This window comes from Aquarana catesbeiana, linkage group LG02 (assembly GCF_042186555.1).
Source record: "Aquarana catesbeiana isolate 2022-GZ linkage group LG02, ASM4218655v1, whole genome shotgun sequence".
Classification (NCBI taxonomy): domain Eukaryota; kingdom Metazoa; phylum Chordata; class Amphibia; order Anura; family Ranidae; genus Aquarana; species Aquarana catesbeiana.
Window position 1 is genome coordinate 555,597,414 of NC_133325.1, and position 20,306 is coordinate 555,617,719.

Below are 20,306 nucleotides of genomic sequence, written 5' to 3' on the forward strand. Positions count from 1 at the left end.
TCAAAGGCTTTCTCAGCGTCCAGACTAAAGAGAAGCGCTTTGTTTTTTTGTCTGTTAATGATATCTATTAGATTGATGGCTCTTCTAGTGTTGTCCCCTGCTTGACAACCCGGGACAAAGCCAACCTGATCTTTATGGATCAGGGAGGGGAGGACCTCATTTACTCGGAAGGACAGTATTTTTGTAAAGATTTTCAGGTCTGAATTTAATAGGGATATGGGTCTGTAATTCCCACATAGCGTGTGGTCTTTATCAGGTTTGGGTATAAGTGTAAGGTGTGATGTTTGCATGTCTCTAGGTATTTCTTCCTTGCCCATAAAACCGTTAAATAAATGAACCATATGTGGCAGTAGGGTAGGTAGGAATGTCTTGTAATACTCATGAGGGAGGCCATCAGGACCCGGAGCCTTATTATTTGGGAGGTGTTTTAGAGTGTCAGAAATTTCCTCGTCAGTGATAGGGGAGTTAAGGGAGTGTAGGGCCTCTGATGATAAAGTGGACACCCCACTGGTGGCAAGATAAGTCCTGACACGTTCTGTAAAAGTATCTTGGATAGGAAATTCGGTATGGAAGGGTTATTATAGAGATCTAAGTAGTAGTTCCTAAAGTAATTGAGCAATACGGTCAGGATGGGAGTGAAGGGTACCTGTTGGGTCTCGTAGAGCTTGGGGGGCTGACGTGTTTGTATTTTCCCGCAGTTTACGTGCTAACAGGGTGTGGGCCTTATTGCCTTTATCATAGTATAGCTGGCGTAATCTCTGAAGGGCTTTCTCTACTCTGCCTATGTCTATACTTTTGAGTGTAGCTCTGAGCTGTATAATGTCCCTCAATAAACAGATTGAGGATGAGGTTGTGAGCCTGGATTCTAGCTCCCGCAAGCGCTGTACAATCTGTTATCTCAACAGCGTGGCGTTTTTCTTCCAAGCTGTGGAGATTGAAATGTATTGTCCTCTTATGACCGTCTTATGTGCCTCCCAGAGGGTTCCTGCAGAGATCTCAGGGGTATTATTTTCTACAAAGTATAGTTTTAAGGTTTTCTCCATTTCCAACCTATATGTGAGATCTTTCAAGAGGAAGTCGTTTAGCCGCCAATGGCAGTGTTTGACTAGAAGGGTGCAATTTAAGTGTCAAAGAGATTGGCGCATGATCAGACCATGACATAGGTAGGATATTTCCGCGATCGCATGCAAGGAGGGAGCATTAACAAAAAAGTAGTCTAGGCGAGCATGTGTGCTAAATGGGTGAGAGTAGTGGGAGTATTGACGATCCTCTGGATGTTCTACGCGCCATGCATCAAGATTGTTTGGAAAGGCATTTTTTTGGGTGAGGGATGTTCTATCCGAAGTGGGGGAGAACGGGAGGTTAAAATCTCTGCCTACGACTAAGAAGGAATGTTTAGTGCGGAAAAGACAGTTATAAACCTTAGTCACAAAGGGCATCTGATTCACATTTGGTGCATAAATGTTGCAGAAAGTTATTTCAGATTGTTGCCATCTGCCACTAAGGATCGAAAAACGACCATGAGGGTCAGAGTAGAAGGAGGTGGGAGTGAACGGAGATCCCTTTTTAATCAAGATGGCCACCCCTGCTTTCTTTTTAGTGCTAGAGGCAAGGTATCCCGTAGGGAATAATCGTGACGCAAACGCCAGAGTACCCATTTTGTTAAAGTGTGTTTCTTGTATAAAAATGACCTCCGCACCAGAGTCCTTGAAACTTCGTAGTGTTAATTGACGTTTAAAATGAGAGTTAAGGCCATTTATATTATGTGAGTGTATTCGTACCATGTTGTGGTTTAAATGTGGATGAAGAAAGATAAAGAGGCATGTATCGTGGTACGGTATACTTATCTGGCCTATGAGCCCAGGGAGATGCATTCCAAGACCAGGGATAGTCCCCTCCATCCAAGGAGTAACTCAGGAGCCCAGGAGAGACAAGCCATGGGAAAGAAAAGAAGAGGAAGGGAAGAGAAAAGAACAGGTAAACAAAATAAACTGAGTGTACCATAATCAACACAATAAGTAAAGGTCTAACTTCAGACCTAAATTCCCATGTTACCCCCATCGTCTATCAAGAACAAGGGGGGGTAAGTGATAGGCATTTGTGATAGGGGTACTATTAATTCACTAACTAAATGAGGCGGGTAGTACCGGAAAAAAGTCCAATCAGTACCTATGATCTAGGACCCGCTAAGAGATCAAACTGTTAAATATTTAAACAAAGGCTAGGGGACAATACTAGTCGTTATAAGTAAATCAAACATTCTGAACCTGTGGGCAAAAACAGGCAGGCTATGAACCCCAAACTTAGGGTCGTCCGGGTCAGGACCAGACTCCAGAGAGGTCAAAACCTTGACCTGACGGTCCAGACCTCGGAGGACATAATGTCCAGGAGGGACAGGATCCGACTCCTAGTAGAAGGGACTAACCACCTAGGGGTGAAAACCTAGTTAATATAGTCAACACACAAACCAAAGCTAATTATAGCAAACTGTGTCAATGTGTCCCTTCCGGAGCGGGCCTGTCTACTATGGGAAAAAAAAAGGAGGTGAATCAAGGAGGCCAGTAGTAATGTTCAGGTAGGTCAATGTTTGCGGCTCATCCAAGGGCCATCTGGGGGTTGTCTTCTGCGCTTAGCCGGAACTTTTTGCTCGCCGGTTGATGAGGGGGGGAATTTAGGGGGATAATGTCCCATCCTGGGAGATCCGGGGTAGGGACAGTGAGAGTCTCACAGAAGAAACAAAGGTCCTCAGGAACTCGAAGTGTCGCCGTCTTCCTGGCATGTGTAGCTGTGAGGCTAAATGGGTACACCCATCGATAGGTGATGTTATTGTCTTGTAGAGAGTGGAGGAGTGGCTGGAGCAGCCTACGCTTCTGCAGAGTGATCCACGAAAGATCAGGGAAAAGTTGAATTGGGGTGCCGTCCACAAGGATAGGTTTAATTGCCCGAGCCTTGCGCATGATGTCTTCCTTTAGCGCAAACGAGTGCACTCTGCAGATTATATCTCTAGGATTAGATGCTTGGTCTTTAGGCCTTAAAGCTCTGTGGGCTCTGTCCATTTCAATGTGCGTGGAAGTAGGGACTCCCAGCAAATTGTTGAAAATAGTTTGGAGAATCGAATGTAGATCTTCTGGACCAGAAGACCCCGAATCCTAATATTGTTGCGGCGATTGCGATTGTCCAGATCTTCCAAGTGACGTTGCATGTCACGGAGCATATATCAATCGTCTGTTTGATGGGATTGAATTCGATGGACTGTGAGTTTAGTGGCTTGCAGGTCTTCATCTAGGTCTTCTACCTGTGTGGCTAGTTGGCGAAAATCTGCTTGGAGAGTCTTAATTTCGCTGCGGCAGGCTTTTTTGACCTCAGAAATCAGCATTTTAAAGTCTGCTTTTGTGGGCAGTGAGTGTAGTTGTTCTCGCCAAGAGATCAGCTCATCTGCTGTGAGGATGGATGGTATCTTAGGTAGGGGCTGCTGGTGAGCCAGGGGCTGCGAAGGGGGGGCCCAGGGTTCAAACCATTCCCTTTGGTCATCTATCCGCAATGACATAAAGCCGCGGTGATGGATTCGCAGGAGCGGAGAGGCCTCTGTGGCTTTGGGGAGCCTGGGGCAGAGAATGGGGTTAGGGTGGCTGGAGAAGAAGGCCGCAGCCACGGCAGGGATGTGAGCTGCTTTGCTGGAGATCAGGAGACAGTCCCCAGTGTTGGAAGGCAGGAAGGGTGCCCCGTAGGGAGAGTGAGTCCTGTTTGTGGGTAGGGTGATCAGCAAGAGGGGGGATCAAAGAAAGACTCACCCCTGGAGCCGCTTGTAGCGGCGCAGCGTGTAGGTCGCAAGATGGTGGAGAGTTTTCTCCATGGGCAGATGAAGGAGGACCGAATCTCGTCGGTGGAGCCAAGGTTTTGGTAGCGGGTCGGCTGCGGGTAGTCATACCGCTCACTGAGACATCCGCAGCCACCCAATTCTCCTCCCAGGCCTCTGGATGAAGGCAATGAGATGGTTGAGTGGAGCGCTGCTGCGCCATGCCGTCCATGTCTAGCATGGCGGAGTCCGGGAGCGGCGGGAAGTAAAATTGGATCTGGGACCCCGCGAATTAGAGCGTCCGGAGGTACCCCCTTGTCTTGGTGTTTTGCTGGCTCTGTTCCTGCCCATCAGAGTGGAGCTGGAAGCGCCATCTCAAAGCAGGTCTGTGAGGAGCGAGGAGATCACATGTCTATCTTGGTCAGCGTCCGGCCACGCCCCCTGTTATATATTTTTATACGTGCCTACAAAGTCCATTATTCCTTTATTCAGCAGTTATAGTAGCTGAATATGCCACGATCCAAAAAGATAAGTCTCCACAGACTCCTTGGCGAATACATTCAAAAAAGGGATTTACAAGCAGCAGGAGAACCACATAGTGTAGTAGTTTTACCAAACACATTTATAAAAAAAAGGTTTACTGGGAGTAAAGAGGTACCTCCAGATACAGGGAGCGAGCTTACATTCACCCCAAAGCTGAGTCCATGGCTATAATGGGAAGTTAAACAGAATTTAGACACCAGTCACTTTAGGTATTTTTCAATGCTGAGAACTTGAGATAAATAGTAGGAGAGAGGGTTAGGGGAGGTTTCAGATACCCTTTTTAGCAGATCACCTGCAGACTCCTTGAATCCAAAAGACAAAACAGCTTTCTTTTTGAAGATCTTGGATACCTGGGTAGGTCTCTCACACAGACCTAGCAACCGGTAGAATGTCTGGACAAGCCTCTCTCACAGACTTAGCAGCCAGTAGAACTCCTGGATAAGTCTCTATCACAGACAAAGCAACCAGTAGCACTCTTGGATAAGTCTCTCTAACAGACTTAGCAGCCAGGAGCTAATTACCTTGATTAGATTGTAGAACAGCTTGACAGTACCAGAACCTTTAAGCCGATCCGGCGGTACTGTAAGTGTAGTTTAGATATAGGTGCGTCCTCCAAACGAGTCACCAGGACCTTCTGAGAAACCAGCCTTCATCCTGGCTCTCTCCATCAAGGGTCCTCCCCTGGATCTCCTCAGTTTGGCTCGGCTTCTTCCACACAGACAAGACAGCCTAAGGACCACCTCAGGATTAGTAGGCCCCAGACAGGCTTCTGGGCCTACTGCAGAACTTGCAGCAGCACTTCCTCAGGCCAGAAGGGCCCCGAGGTAAGAATGACTACAGCGCATGGCATCTGTCCAATAAATACCCCTTCCCAGAATGCACAGCGGCAGGAACCTCCTACTGGGCTGTTTCCGGAAAAAGAGTATTCATTACAGCTCAACCTAGTTGTAATTCTCACACTGTCCTGTGGTACCAGTGACAGCTACTGGCAACAGTGGGAAATGCACAATACAGTCAAGTTTAGAACAGAACCAAATATAAAATCAAATCTGAGCTGTTTACAGCTCAGCCAAAAACTAAATTTACATATAGCCCCAATTTTATGAATGGGGCTACAGATAAAAATGCACTTATATGCTAGTTGTTAGAGAGCGTGTATTGCATGTCTGAGCTTTAAGCCCTATTAACTGTTTGTGATGAAGAGACAGTGGGAGCACTTTTCTGTGGTGGTGTATTCCAATATATATCAGAGGAGAATACCAAGGACTATGTCTTTAGCACCATTATTTGCACTTTATTCAAATATTTTTATTGCACCTTTATGGACTTTTTGCACTTTTTTGTTGCATGTTGCACTTTTTTATGATATGATATTTTTATATATTTAAAAACCAAGGTAAAGGTTAAGTTGTAAACAAAGAAAGAATTTCTCCTGCGCTTGTGAAGGTGTTGCTAGTATAGAGTGGTAGTGCTATCAAAGGGAGGGAATTAACAGATGATCATGCGTGTCCTGCTGCCTAAGCTGACAGGGGTGGTCCAAAGAGAGCCAGGTGAAGAAAAGAGGTGGAAGGTGCGTGAGCTGACGCTTTGATCAAATTGATACATTTATTTATATACAGAAACAAATAAATGCATATAAAAAGTAGCTACATATTAAAAAAAAACAGGGTTCACAAGATATACACATTAACATTTTTAGAAATTGGACATGCCAATGCAAGGACAAGTACTAAAATGTGGCTGACGCGTTTCGAGGGTTTTCCTCTTCATCAGAGCCTTGAAAAACAACAGGAGAAGACTGTACAATATAGTAGACCAACATAAAAGAGAGTGGCTAGTTGGGAGGCATATCACATGGTAAGTGCTGGATTCTCCTTCACAAGCTGTTCACATCCCAGCGCTCTATATATCGTAGATATAGAGGGATTCCATATATGTCTGTCGGTTGTACCTGCATCCGAGTGTGTAAAGATGTTGCAGCCTGCATGCATCAATTCAAGAACAGGAGGCAATTGCTTCAGTGTAGGTTCTATATACCTCTTATGAGAGAGTTGCCTTGTGCTGTCCAAAGGATTTTAGCTGTCTCCAACTGTGCGAGACAACCTTGAACAAATTGTCAGATCACACACCTTCCACCTCTTTCCTTCAAAAGGTTAAGTAGTCCCAGTTGTGCAGTACCTCACCATTAAACAAAGTAAGCACCCTAAACTGAGGCACCTAAGTAAATAAATACACTCAGGGTATGGGTTATATGAAAAAAGTATTAGAAGTAGATCCTTTCCAGGAGACACTGCAGGAGTCAGTGGAGGCCAGTATCTGCCAGGGGGTGTCCTAATAAGGCTCTAATTTATCCTGAGACATGGAAGATATACTGTGCCAGCTTAGGACCTGCCCTGTGATGTCCCTAGAAAACAACTCATGTAAGCATTAAAATATGAAGTACAGTAGTTGTGTATAATACCTGCCAAATTGTACTTGTTGATGATCATAACAAAGTGAAGATCACTGGCTATTATCTAGAGCAGGGGTCTCAAACTGGCGGCCCTCCAGCTGTTGCGAAACTACATGTCCCATGATGCATTGCAAGGCTGACAGTTACAAGTATGACTCCCACAGGCAGAGGCATGATGGGATTTGTAGTTTCACAACAGCTGGAGGGCCGCCAGTTTGAGACCACTGATCTAGAGTATGACAGTCGTACGTAATACCTGGCAGAATATACTCAATGCTTATGCCAAAGTTAAGATCACTCCTACTGTAATCTAAACGTATCGACCAAACAGTCCTACAACGAAAAGGGGACATGGCAATCGTACACTTCCTCATAGGTCACTTGTAACAAAGTCTCCTGATATATCTGATAAGCAGCACAAATACGTAAATTACTAAAGGAAAATAAATAACTATACAAAACAGGGTTTTGGGTAGGGTAATGAAATAATACTCACATCTACAATATAGAACAATATTAACAGGTACAATTTAACCTTCTGGACTCATATAAATGTAACATTTTATATTCCTGATACTTGCCTGTTGTACCGTGCACTTGTATGCAAGTTTCCTGTTCTCTTTGTATTGCTGCCTTTGTGTGAAATACCTGATGTTCCAGTCAATCCCTCTGCTTTGCTATCAAAAACTGACCACACTAGACATGAGAGCACAGTGTGGTCAGTTCTCTAGCTATGCCAGGAACTCAACCTGTTCTCCTTCCATAATCAGGCTTGTGCTGACACGCCCCCCCACACGGCCATTCACCTAGAAGATCAGTGCTGCTGTTTCTGTACCCTCAACTCTCTGTCCTTCTCCTGCAGCTGAGAACAGAGGGTATGTGATTACTTATAGAGAAGAGAAAAAAAAGGTATTTATGATAATTTTATATGTATACACAAATGTTTTGTCTTTCTTTTCTATTTTAAACTGAATGGGTTGTTTTACAAGGTGAGGGCTTATATACAGTGGGGACGGAAAGAATTCAAACCCCCTTAAATTTTTCACTCTTTGTTATATTGCAGCCATTTACTAAAATCATTTAAGTTCATTTTTTTTCCTCATTAATGTACACACAGCACCCCATATTGACAGAAAAACACAGAATTGTTGACATTTTTGCACATTTATTAAAAAAGTAAAACTGAAATATCACATAGTCCTAAGTACCGTATTTATTGGCTTATAACACGCACTTTTTTTCCCCTTAAAATCAGGGGAAAATCACGGGTGCGTGTTATACGCCGATCCCCTGCGATCCCCTGCTAACTGATCTTCAAAATCGCTGACCGTGATTTGAAAATGGCGCCGCCGGCGCCGAAATACACAGAGCCGATCCTCGGCTCTTCTCGGCCACTTTCGGCTTCACTCGAGCGCCGCCCGAACCTAGCCAAGTGTACTCAGCTAGGTTCGGATAGCTCCGCTCACAGTCACGCCCATCCCGGGCGGGACTACGAGTGGAGCCGAAAGTGAACGAGAGCCGCCGAGAAGAGCCAAGAACTGGCCCTGTGTATTTTGGCGCCGGCGGCGCCATTTTCAAACTGCAGTGACAATGAAAAGTCACTGCAGTTTAACTGCAGCCTGAGCAAGGCTGCAAATGGACACAGAAAGCTGCAGATCATCACTGTAAAAGCTGCAAGGCATCACATGGACACTCATAAGGCTGCAAATGACACCAAGGCTGCTGACTGCAAGGCTGCAAATGACACCAAGGATGCTGATTGCAAGGCTGCAAATGACTGCAAGGCTGCAAATGACACCAAGGCTGCTGACTGCAAGGCTGCAAATGACTGCAAGGCTGCAAATGACACTGGAAAAGCATGCAGATGGACGCTGTGCAAGGCTGCATTGATGGGCATTTAAATGTAAGTTTTTTCCTTAAAACATTTTTTTCCTTATAATTCCCTCCTAAACTTGGGGTGCATGTTATACGCTGGCGCATGTTATACGCCGATAAATACGGTATTCAGACCCTTTGCTCAGTATTTAGTAGAAGCACCCTTTTGATCTAATACAACCATGAGTCTTTTTGGGAAAGATGCAACAAGTTTTTCACACCTGGATTTGGGTATCCTCTGCCATTCCTCTTTGCAGATCCTCTCCAGTTCTGTCAGGTTGGATGGTAAACGTTGGTGGACAGCCATTTTTAGGTCTCTCCAGAGATGCTCAATTGGGTATAAGTCAGGGCTCTGGCTGGGCCATTCAAGAACAGTCACGGAGTTGTTGTGAAGCCACTCCTTCATTATTTTAGCTGTGTGCTTAGGGTCATTGTCTTGTTGGAAGGTAAACCTTCGGCCCAGTCTGAGATCCTGAGCACTCTGGAGAAGGTTTTCGTCCAGGATATCCCTGTACTTGGCCGCATTCATCTTTCCCTTGATTGCAACCAGTCGTCCTGTCCCTGCAGCTGAAAAACACCCCCACAGCATGATATGCTTCACTGTTGGGACTGTATTGGACAGGTGATGAGCAGTGCCTGGTTTTCTCCACACATACCGCTTAGAATTAAGGCCAAAAAATTCTATCTTGGTCTCATCAGACCAGAGAATCTTATTTCTCACCATCTTGGAGTCCTTCAGGTGTTTTTTTTAGCAAACTCCATGCGGGCTTTCATGTGTCTTGCACTGAGGAGAGGCTTCTGTCGGGCCACTCTGCCATAAAGCCCCGATTGGTGGAGGGCTGCAGTGATGGTTGACTTTCTACAACCTTCTCCCATCTCCCGACTGCCTCTCTGGAGCTCAGCCACAGTGATCTTTGGGTTCTTCTTTACCTCTCTAACCAAGGCACTTCTCCACCGATAGCTCAGTTTGGCCGAATTTAGCATACTAGCTAATTATGTATTATTTACCTCAGATCGAAGTCCCCTGTATCGGTCCACATCTCCCCCTCCGACCGCGACATGTTGTCCCGGAGTGACTTCTGGGTATCACGGCTCCGGCGCTGTGATTAGCCGGAGCCGCGATGATATCACTCCGCGCATGCGCGCTGGAACGGCACAGTACAACTGAAGCAATGGCATATAGCGCCATTGCTTCAGTTGTCTTAAGTGTGCATGTGCCGCATGATGTCGGCACATGCAAATACAAGAATATCTCCTAAACCAGGTTTAGGAGATATCCTTGTTAGCTACAGGTAAGCCTTAATATAGGCTTACCTGTAACATAAAGTTGTAAACAAGGATTTACAACCACTTTAAATATATGAGTGTCACAGCAAAGGGTCTGAATGCTTAGGGCCATGTGATATTTCAGTTTTTCTTTTTTAATAAATCTGCAAAAATGTCAACAATTCTGTGTTTTTCTGTCAATATGGGGCCAAGTGATACAGCGAGCGGCTATAGCTGCCGGCTGTATCACGGGAGAGCGCCCGCAACAACTAACCACCATGCGAGGGAGCTCGCATTAAGGTGGTTATTTTTTGCGGGGAGGAGCTGAAACAGCCGCCGAGGGACCCCAGAAGAGCAGGTTCGGGGCCACTCTGTGCAGAACGAGCTGCACAGTGAAGGTAAGTATGACATGTTTGTTATTTTTAAAAAAAAATAAAATTACCTTTACAACCCCTTTAATGTAAATATGAGAGTCACCTGGGCACACGCAGTATGATCCAATGATAGCTTCAAGCATATATCAAATATGTGACATGCTAATAAATTCAAGGTTGTCATCCAGATAGGTAATTGAAAAAGCCAAATAACCACATTACATCCAAAGGGTTCCTCCGGATGTATAAATCCAAAATCCAAAAATTCACAGGCAATTCCTAAAATGGATAATCTTCCCAGGGTCCAATGGTCAAAAAAAAACGTTATGGAGGGCAAACAAGGATAAATAAACATCTGCATGCAGGAACATAATAGCCCACACCTGACCAGTTTTCACTGGTCCTAGTCACAGAAATGATATTGGCTGCTCATGTTCAGTTAATCAAATCAATTTAATAAAGCAAGACATGACCAGTTGTACTCTCTTTATGAATGTGGTGTTAGTATAGTGGGAAATGGCACAATATTTAGTTTGGGCACATCAGATTCTGGGCTCGTGTCTAGAATTTTTCAGAAGAAAATGTAATGCCCAAGTTTCTAAATCTGTTTGCAGAATTGGAGGTGTAATTTATATGTAATAGGAACTTGGAAGGAGATAATAGTAGTCTGTTGAGAAACAAGGTTTTCTGAACATTGGCCTCAATATTTTTAACCATGGCCTTCAATCAGGTGTCGAGAAAGTTCTGGCTGTGGTGGGGCACTTGTCAGTGATTCACTGACTTGCATGTGGTAGTCCAACCTTGCCAGCGGTTGAAGTTCATTTGATGGTTTATGCCCTAAAAAGGGCTTTTGGATTTGTCAAATGCCTGTCCAGGACAGACTATTAAAATATGCAACATTGTTGTTCAGATGTGCTCACATTATAACTTGGACTTGCTCAGGTTATGTTGTTTTATTGGAAATGAAAATAAAAAATATAGCCTTGTGCTTTTCCATCCTAATTTGTTTTATGTAATTTTGGGGCAAGGTTACATGTTGAGAATAGTTATTGCTTTATGTCTGTATTTTGTGTATGTGTTTGCTTCCTGGGTGTGTTCCATGGGTGTTTTATGTATGTTTCATGTTTGTGTGTGCGTTAAATGTATGTGTGTTTATGTGTGTTTGATGTGTATGTTTCATGTGTGTATGTGTTTTTCGTGTGTGTGTTTAGTTCTATGTATGTGTGTGTTTAGTGTTCATGTGTGTTATGACCAGGTCACACAAACGATACTGTCAACTGGCAACAGCTCCACAGGGACAGGATCACTATGTAGATCAAAGGAAAAGCTTGCCTAGCTCCATGTGCCACTCTTTGCTGTCAAGATGAGTGTGCCAGTGATCCATCAATGATTAGGTTACTGCAGGAAGTCACTTATCGCTAATCCTGCCAGCGAGGAACTGACATGTGGATCTAGGTGCTCTGCATAGTACTCTTGTCACTGGCAATTTAGCCCTGCCAAGCTATTTACTTGCTTATTGACCACTCACATAAAGGGGCATTTCTCTTAGTATTGACCACACATGTAGGGGAGCATTCTCTTCCTACATTCCTTTAATGCTTTAAAGTGCGATTAAATTTGAATGGCACCCCACTATATGCATTGCTGTTTGTTGCAGGAATGCGTGCATCACCACAATTCATAGGTGTGAACCCAGATTTGGTGTAGTTAGTATATCAATTTAGGTAGCAAAATAGTAAATTGTTTCTATAGGTTTATAGAAATAGCAAAAAAGAGAGACTGAGGGAAAAAGAGGGACAGAGAGATTTTTTTTCCAAATGAGGGACAGTTGGGAGATAATCACGATGTTACTAGAATTCAGTTAGAACACCCAATTCAGTGTTCTAACTGAATTCTATTTTTTTAACTGAGTCTTATGTGAAAATTGTGTAAAATTTAAATTACTCTTGGGCAAAAATATTGATAAATAGACTTCTTGGTTTGATCTGTCATCAGTGTTCTGCAATTCTGGCAAAAAAAGTACAACAGTAATAGCTATTGTTTTAGATTACCATGGGAAATAGTTGTTATGCCAACTGGCCCTTTAATAATTTTCATGTGAGGCTATTCAGTTATATCTATCTGGAAAAAATGTATTCAATTTAGCATCCTATTTCTTATTAAATCTATGATCAGGCCAAACTGTCAAATAAATGTTGTTCTAGTGAAGAGCCATTTATACACTTACACCATGCAGCAGATATGTAGAGAAGATTGACTTTTGTGTTCATTCAGGCAAAGCAGTTGTGCTCCACTAAGCAAATGTTTTCTCTTTTTTCTGCCAGGTGCCGCATTTTCTAAATGACCTCCAGAGCTTCAGCAAACTTTTCCATATATTTGCTGGAACTTGCCTATAAATGACAGTGAAGGCTGGTCAATCCAAGCCTTACTACTTCAGTCTTTAGCATATTGATGTATTCCAGGAAAGTCAGTGATGAAATATTAACAAGACTTCTGTCTGCTGCTATAGGAGAAATGCACTTAGCAAGTCAGCATCCAAATACCATTTCTACTAATTTTCTGTACTCAAAATTAATTTAAGTGGGGGGAGGAGACCTACAATACTGTACAGCATATGTAAACCCAATCAGTAAAATCTTATATAAGCTTTAACATTCTATTGTGATTTTAAAATTAATATATATAGATAGATAGATAGATAGATATTTACATCTATCTATCTATCTATCTATCTATCTATCTATCTATCTATCTACAAAACTGAGTACACCCCTCACATGTTTGAAGTATTTTATTATATCTTTTCATGTAACAACACTGTAGAAATGACACTTTGCTACAATGTAAAGTAGTGAGTGCACAGCTTGTATAACAGTGTAGATTTGCTGTCCTTTCAAAATAACTCAACACACAGCCATTAATGTTTAAACCGCTGGCAACAAAAGTGAGTACACCCCTAAGTGAAAATGTCCAAATTGGGCCCAATTAGCCATTTTCCCTCCCCGGTGTCATGTGACTTAATAGTGTTAAAATGTCTTAGGTGTAAACAGGGAGAAGGTGTGTTAAATTTAGTGTTGTCGCTCTCACTCTCTCATACTGGTCACTGGAAGTTCAAAATGGCACCTTATGGCAAAGAACTCTCTGAGGATCTGAAAAAAAGAATTGTTGCACTTTATAAAGATGGCCTAGGCTATAAGAAGATTGCCAAGACCCTGAAACTGAGCTGCAGCACGGTGGTCAAGACCATACATCGGTTTAACAGAACAGGTTCCACTCAGAACAGGACTTGCCATGGTCGACCAAAGAAGTTGACTGCACTTGCTCAGCGGCATATCCAGAGGTTGTCTTTGGGAAATAGACATATGAGTGCTGCCAGCATTTCTGCAGAGGTTGAAGGGGTGGGGGGTCAGCCTGTCAGTGCCAAGACCTTACGCCGCACACTGCATAAAATTGGTCTGCGTGACTGTCGTCCCAGAAGGAAGCCTCTTCTAAAGATGATGCACAAGAAATCCCGCAAGCAGTTTGCTGAAGACAAGCAGACTAAGCACATGGATTACTGGAACCATTTCCTGTGGTCTGATGAGACCAAGATAAACTTATTTGGTTCAGATGGTGTCAAGCGTGTGTTGCGGCAACCAGGCCAGGTGAGGAGTACAAAGACAAGTGTGTCTTGCCTACAGTCAAGCATGGCAGTGGGAGTGTCATGGACTTGGGCTGCATGAGTGCTGCTGGCACTGGGATACTACAGTTCATTGAGGGAACCATGAATGCCAACATGTGCTGTGACATACTGAGGCAGAGCGTGATCCACTCCCCTTGAAAACGGGGCTGCAGGGGAGTATTCCCACATGATAACGACCCCAAAAACACCACGAAGACGACCACTGTCTTGCTAAAGAAGCTGAGGGTAAAGGTGATGGACTGGCCAAGCATATCTCCAGACCTAAACCCTATTGAGCATCTGTGGGGCATCCTCAAACGGAAGGTGGAGGAGCGCAAGGTCCCTAACATCCACCAGCTCCGTGATGTCATCATGGAGGAGTGGAAGAGGACTCCAGTGGCAACCTATGAAGCTCCAGTGAACTCCATGACCAAGAGGGTTAAGGCAGTGCTGGAAAATAATGGTGGCCACACAAAATATTGACACTTTGGGCCCAATTTGGACATTTTCACTTAGGGGTGTACTCACTTTTGTTGCCAGCGGTTTAGACATTAATGGCTGTGTGCTGAGTTATTTTGAGGGGACAGCAAATTTACACTGTTATACAAGCTGTACACTCACTACTTTATGTAGCCAAGTCCCGGGCCTCTCCAGGCCTAATGGTGACCTCCAGAGTTAGGGACAGCTGCCATTCTTCTGTGTAGAGTTGGTTACGAGGCATGGTGGGTGTAATGTAAGGTAGATTAATGGGCGCCAGACACTTCTTGAATGCAAAGAGATTTATTTTCTCTTAGCATCACAGTGGGAAAAGAGGGTTAGGGCCAGGACACCCTTTAGTAGTTGCAATGTTAATTAGCAGACGCCGAGACTTCTATAGGTAGACAGCCATGCAGGGAAAGGCACCCAGCCGGACACCACATCTGCATGTGTAGACACGCTGTGTCCTGTGGCAACACTCTTGAACAGTTTCTAACAAAGGTTGTAATGAACTCTTTCACTTCCTCCACAATCTACTTTTTAGATCTTCGCTCAACTGAGCTCCCCATCTATCACTTAGACCCACTGATGCACTGTCACTGGATCTCCTGAGCTCTTCCAATCTTCTCACTGAGTATCTTCCTCAAGCGTCACCCCACTGGCCTGCTCGGTCCCTTGCTTTGCACACAATATTGCTCTGCAAGCGTCACCTCACTGGCTGGGTTCCTGGCTTGACATCTGTTGAAGTTTCCCATTTCTTCACCATCCCTGGTTGGTGAGAATACTGCTCTAGTACAATTCTTCAGCTACTCACAATGGTCCCTGCTAATAAGGTGGATGGTCCCTCAGTGGTGACAGCTTCCCCTCTACCTCCGACCATGACAGGTTCTCTGGCCGGAAGAACCTTTTCTTTCTGGTTGGACTGCAAGCAGCAATCCCAACCCTACGCTGCTTTCTTGCTTAGGGTTGCCACCTTTTCTGCAAGCCAAACCCAAACACCTTAGTGGCAGTGGCGTCGCTAGGGGGTGGCTTTTGGGGCTATAGCCCCGAATCTGGGGCCCATAGCCCCGAGTCTTTGCAGGGGTCCCCAAAGGGAGGGGAGGCTCTCTGGGGACCCTGATGTAAGTGGAGGGGCTCTCTGGGGACCCTGATGTAAGTGGAGGGGCTCTCTGGGGACCCTGATGCAAGGGGGAGGCTCTCTGGGGACTCTGATGTAAGGAGGAGGCTCTGGGGACACTGATGTAAGGGGGGGCTCTCTGGGGACCCTGATGTAAGGGGGAGCTCTCTAGGGACCCTGATGTAAGTAGGGGGCTCTCTGGGGATATACACACACATGTATATTACTGTATATACATGTGTATACCCGCTCAAGGGTATGACTTTCTTTACTACGCTGCTATGGGCTCTGGCCCCAGATCTTTTGTAGACCTAGCAACGCCCCTGCTTAGTGATGCACAGCAATTTATTTGTAGTATACCCTGTAGGATTAGTAAAAGACCTCTGACACCTTTGGATGTGCCAATGAGAGTAATAATGTGGCAGGATGGGTGGGGGGGCATGGGGGGGTTGTGGGTAGTATAAATAGGAGAGGCTGCAAAGGAAGTGGTGACCTAGGACAGGAAGGTGGGGGAAGGTGAGTGAGGGGGTTGCCTGGGAATGGAAAGAGGGGATGCAGCAAAGATAGGTGCTAGGTTGGTGGAGTTGGGTGGAATTCAGACAAGGATGGGAAAGGGGGAAAGGAATGGAATGAAACTTGCAGAGAGAAGGGAGTTTGCTCTTTAAGGTGAGAGATGCGGATGGAGGTGAGCAAGGAGGCAATGATCAGAGGAGGACCAGAGTCGTTGGTGAGGAGAAGGAAGAGGCTGAATGAATGGGAGAGCGGCAGTTCTGAAGTAAGATGCGGCATTGCTAGTGGGAGTGAGAGATCAAGCAGCATGTAATGTGAATGAAAGGCAGTTAGATTGTGTTACAGTGGAGGTGGACCAAAGCATGGATGGATGAGGAGCAGAAGAGGCTCAGGGAGAAGCCAAGTGGGAACGGAAACAGTGCAGGGGGGGAGTGTAAACTGAAGTGCCGATGGAGGGGGACAGCTGGGGGCGGTGAGAGGCCGAAGGTGCAATGGAAGGGGAGAGCTGGGGGTGGTGAGCAGCAGAAGATGCAGAGGGGGTGGCTGTTATAGGGGGAATCCCAATGAGATTAAGTCTGAATAATGTGTCCGGTTTTCAGGTGGACTGAAACCTGGACACATGATTCAAAACCCGAACTGTCCAGGTGAATCCCAGACAGGTGACAAACCTACTCTTGCTTCTGGATAGGCCCTCAGACAGCCTAGCAGCCAGATGTCCCCAGGATAGGCCTCAGGCTCCGGCCTAGCATCTTGGGGCAGCACAACACACGTCCACCCAGACAGCCGTCCAGGTGGCACAGAACCCCGCTCACCTGACCTCACCCAAATAAATAGGCTCTCCCATTGGCTGAGACACCCCATCTATTCCTAATCTGTCCTTGCAATGCCCTTGTCTTATCTAATGCCACCAGATACCTGGCCATCTAGTGACAGAAGAGAGAAGTGCAGCAATTCCAGAATTAGGTTGGAATCAATTGACCTCCTATCAATTTGCCAAGGCAACTATCACTTGGCAGGTAAATTTACTAGCAACCCTGCCTAAACATCAGGTTGCTACATCTGGTTTCAGCCAGGCCTTAGCAAAGTTCCTTATTACAGGCAGGGACCGCGGGCCCCTATAGTATGGCAAAAGAAAGTTCAGGTGCTAGCTGCACTCTTTGGTAAACTACTGATCCCAGTCAGCCCTCTGCAGACCCTGCCAGCTCTCCCAGCTGCAGCAGCCCGATTTCACTGCCAGTAACATCACAGTTTCTCTTTTTGGCTCTACATTCATCTCAGACCGCACACTCCCAATCCGCTCCGGAATGCCTCTCCCAGCTCTCCCGACTGTGCTTGTCACTCATGACACCTGGTGCATACCTCCTGGAGACTTGCCTGGCAGTATTCCCCGCTGTCCTCTCCTGCTCCTGTTCAGGAAACCCTTTGGGTCCTGTTCAGCTCCGAGCCCCCTGGGCCGAGGTCACCCCCCCCCCCCCCGAGTAGGGGGCTTCCTCCAGGGCCCCGACAACCTAACACTCCATCTCCAGTTCTTCCACAACTCCTCCCCAGCAGGGCTGACCCTAGGTAATTAAGGAGGCCTGCCCCCTGCCAATCCAGGTTGGGGATTGATCAGAGCTCCTTAGAACACCACAGACAGCCACCTCTCTTCCCTAACTTCCTTCTAGAAGCAAAAGGCAGGTAACTGAAAGGTGAAACTAGTTTTGAGCCAACAGCCTACCTAAGGCCACTCCCAGCCACAAATCAAAACAAACAGGCCTAGCTTTTGGCTAGGGCTGCTTAAATTTACCTGCACTACAGAAAAATCTCACTCTAGCACCTACACTAGGTAGAGGGTGCTACACTCACCCCCCCCACCACCACCACCAAAAATCAGCTAGTCCCTCGGCTGAGGAATTTCAAAAAATATGGCTCCTGGGCCTAGGAGCAAGGGCACCCCATAAAATAATTTGGAAGGGGAAAGGGAAATAATGGACGGGGCTATAGTACAAATAAATACATGCAAAAATAAAATAAATAAACAAACTAGGCTAAACGCCGACAAAAAAAATCATTAACGTTTTTTTGTCCGGTGTTTTTACAACAGCTTTTAGCTTTCTAGTGTGCATGAGGGCTTACGCAATAAATTGAAAAGAACACGACCTATCTAAAATGTATACATAGCCTAATCTTGTCTGGATGGATAAGGGAAGGGTTACACCCATGTCAGTTTGTTTTGTTGCCTGAATCCTAATGGAGAGATTTCACTTCACTTCCTATCCTGGAGCCTAGGTTTACACTGTGCAGGAATGAAATTGTGCGGGTTCAGCTGAACTCACACGATTTCATGCTGGCATGTCAGTCCCGATTTCGGGGACGATTTCAGAGACATCTGTATGGGTTTCTGCACAAATGTCAATGGAAATCACATCCCGAAATCGGCAAAAGTAGTACAAAAACTACTTTTGGAAATCGGTGCAGCGCCGCAACTGCGGCATTGCACCAATTAGGACGGTGCCATTGCCGGCAATTGCCACTGATTTGGCATATGATTTGACATGTCAAATCGCATGCCAGGTCGCACCAATGTGAACCAGGGCGGAGATATGGAAACGGAGAGAACATTTCTACAATGCAAAATTAATTTTCATCTTAAGCTGGCCATAAAAGGTTCAAATCTCGGCCGGTTCAGCAGGAACCAGCTGAGATTCGAACCATGTATGGGCAGACTGAATGTACCCAAGATGATTGATCCATCAACTTGGGTACAACCAGCCTGTCTGATTTTACATGCAATTATTGCTAGCGGCTGTTTTAGCCGCTAGCAATCACTCTGTTCTACCAGGGGGGATGGCCACTACCTGGCTGTTGACATACAGTATGCCTACTGCCCTGCAGAGAGCAGAACTTTCACAGGAAGGGTGGAGATGTATTTGATGAGGAGGCTGTGATTAACTTCACTTTCTGTAAAGAGGCAAGATGGTAGATGGAAAATAGGGAACAACTGGATCTTAGGAGATCATAGCAATCAGGCTGGACTGGATTTTTTTATTTGACATTTTCTGTAAATATTTCAAAAGGGAAAAGTTGCTTTGACAGTTTTGATACTGATACTGAATGTGAACCTGTGCTCAGACTATGGACAATAAAATATTTACATAACACTTACACACACTTCCTGATGACGCCAGTACGGTGAAACGGAGCAGGGATTCATCATTTCCGGGTCCCATATTTGACATCCCACTAGGAATGAGCCGAATACCCCCCCCCCCCCCCCCCGGGTTCGTTTAGTTCGCAGCAGAACATGCGAACAGGCAAAAAAAAAATTTCGAACACGTCTATGGGACATGAACAAGAAAAATCAAAAGTGCTCATTTTAAAGGCTTATATGCAAGTTATTGCCATAAAAAGTGTTTGAGAACCCGTGTCCTGCCCCAGGGGACATGTATCTTTGCAAAAAAAATTTTTGAAAACGCCCGTTTTTTCGGGAGCAGTGATTTTAATAATGCTTACAGTGAAACAATAAAAATGAAATATTCCTTTAAATATCAGGCCTGGAGGGTGTCCTTAGTCTGCCTGTAAAGTACTGCATCTTTCCCGTGTTTATAACAGTGCCACAGCAAAATGACATTTCTAAAGGAAAAAATGTAATTTAAACTGCTCACGGTTGTAATGTATTGTCGGATCCCGGCAATATAGATAAAAATACCAAAAATACCCCCAAAAAAATGGCATGGATGTCTCCCCGAAATCGATACCAGACCCTTCAGGTCTGATATGGATATTAAGGGGAACCCTACACACAAAAAAAAAAAATGGTATATATACTCTGAACAGCAGTATATATACTATACTGCCTGCCCTATATACTCTGCAGAAAATTGGGCCTTAGGTGTTGGTGGTACCAGAACACTGTAAGCCCCCAGAGTTACTCTTGTTGGGTGCAGGAAAGGGCCCTGCTGTGAAATATTATATCAAAAGTTGTAATTACATGCCCCTGTTAAACAGGGGCAGAAAAATTGGGCCTTGGGTGGTGGTGGTGCCACAACACTGTAACCCCTCACAGATACTCGTGTTTGGCGCTGGAACGGGCCCTGCTGTGAAACATGACTGCCAGTTTCTTGTCCTTCTGTGGCACCCCCTCTCTCTAGGCTCACGTTATAACCGACACTGTGGTCGAATAATTCTGGTGACTCCTCCGTGCTTGATGGTGGGGCTATGGAAGGAGTGACTGTGGACAAGAAGCCGGTGGAATA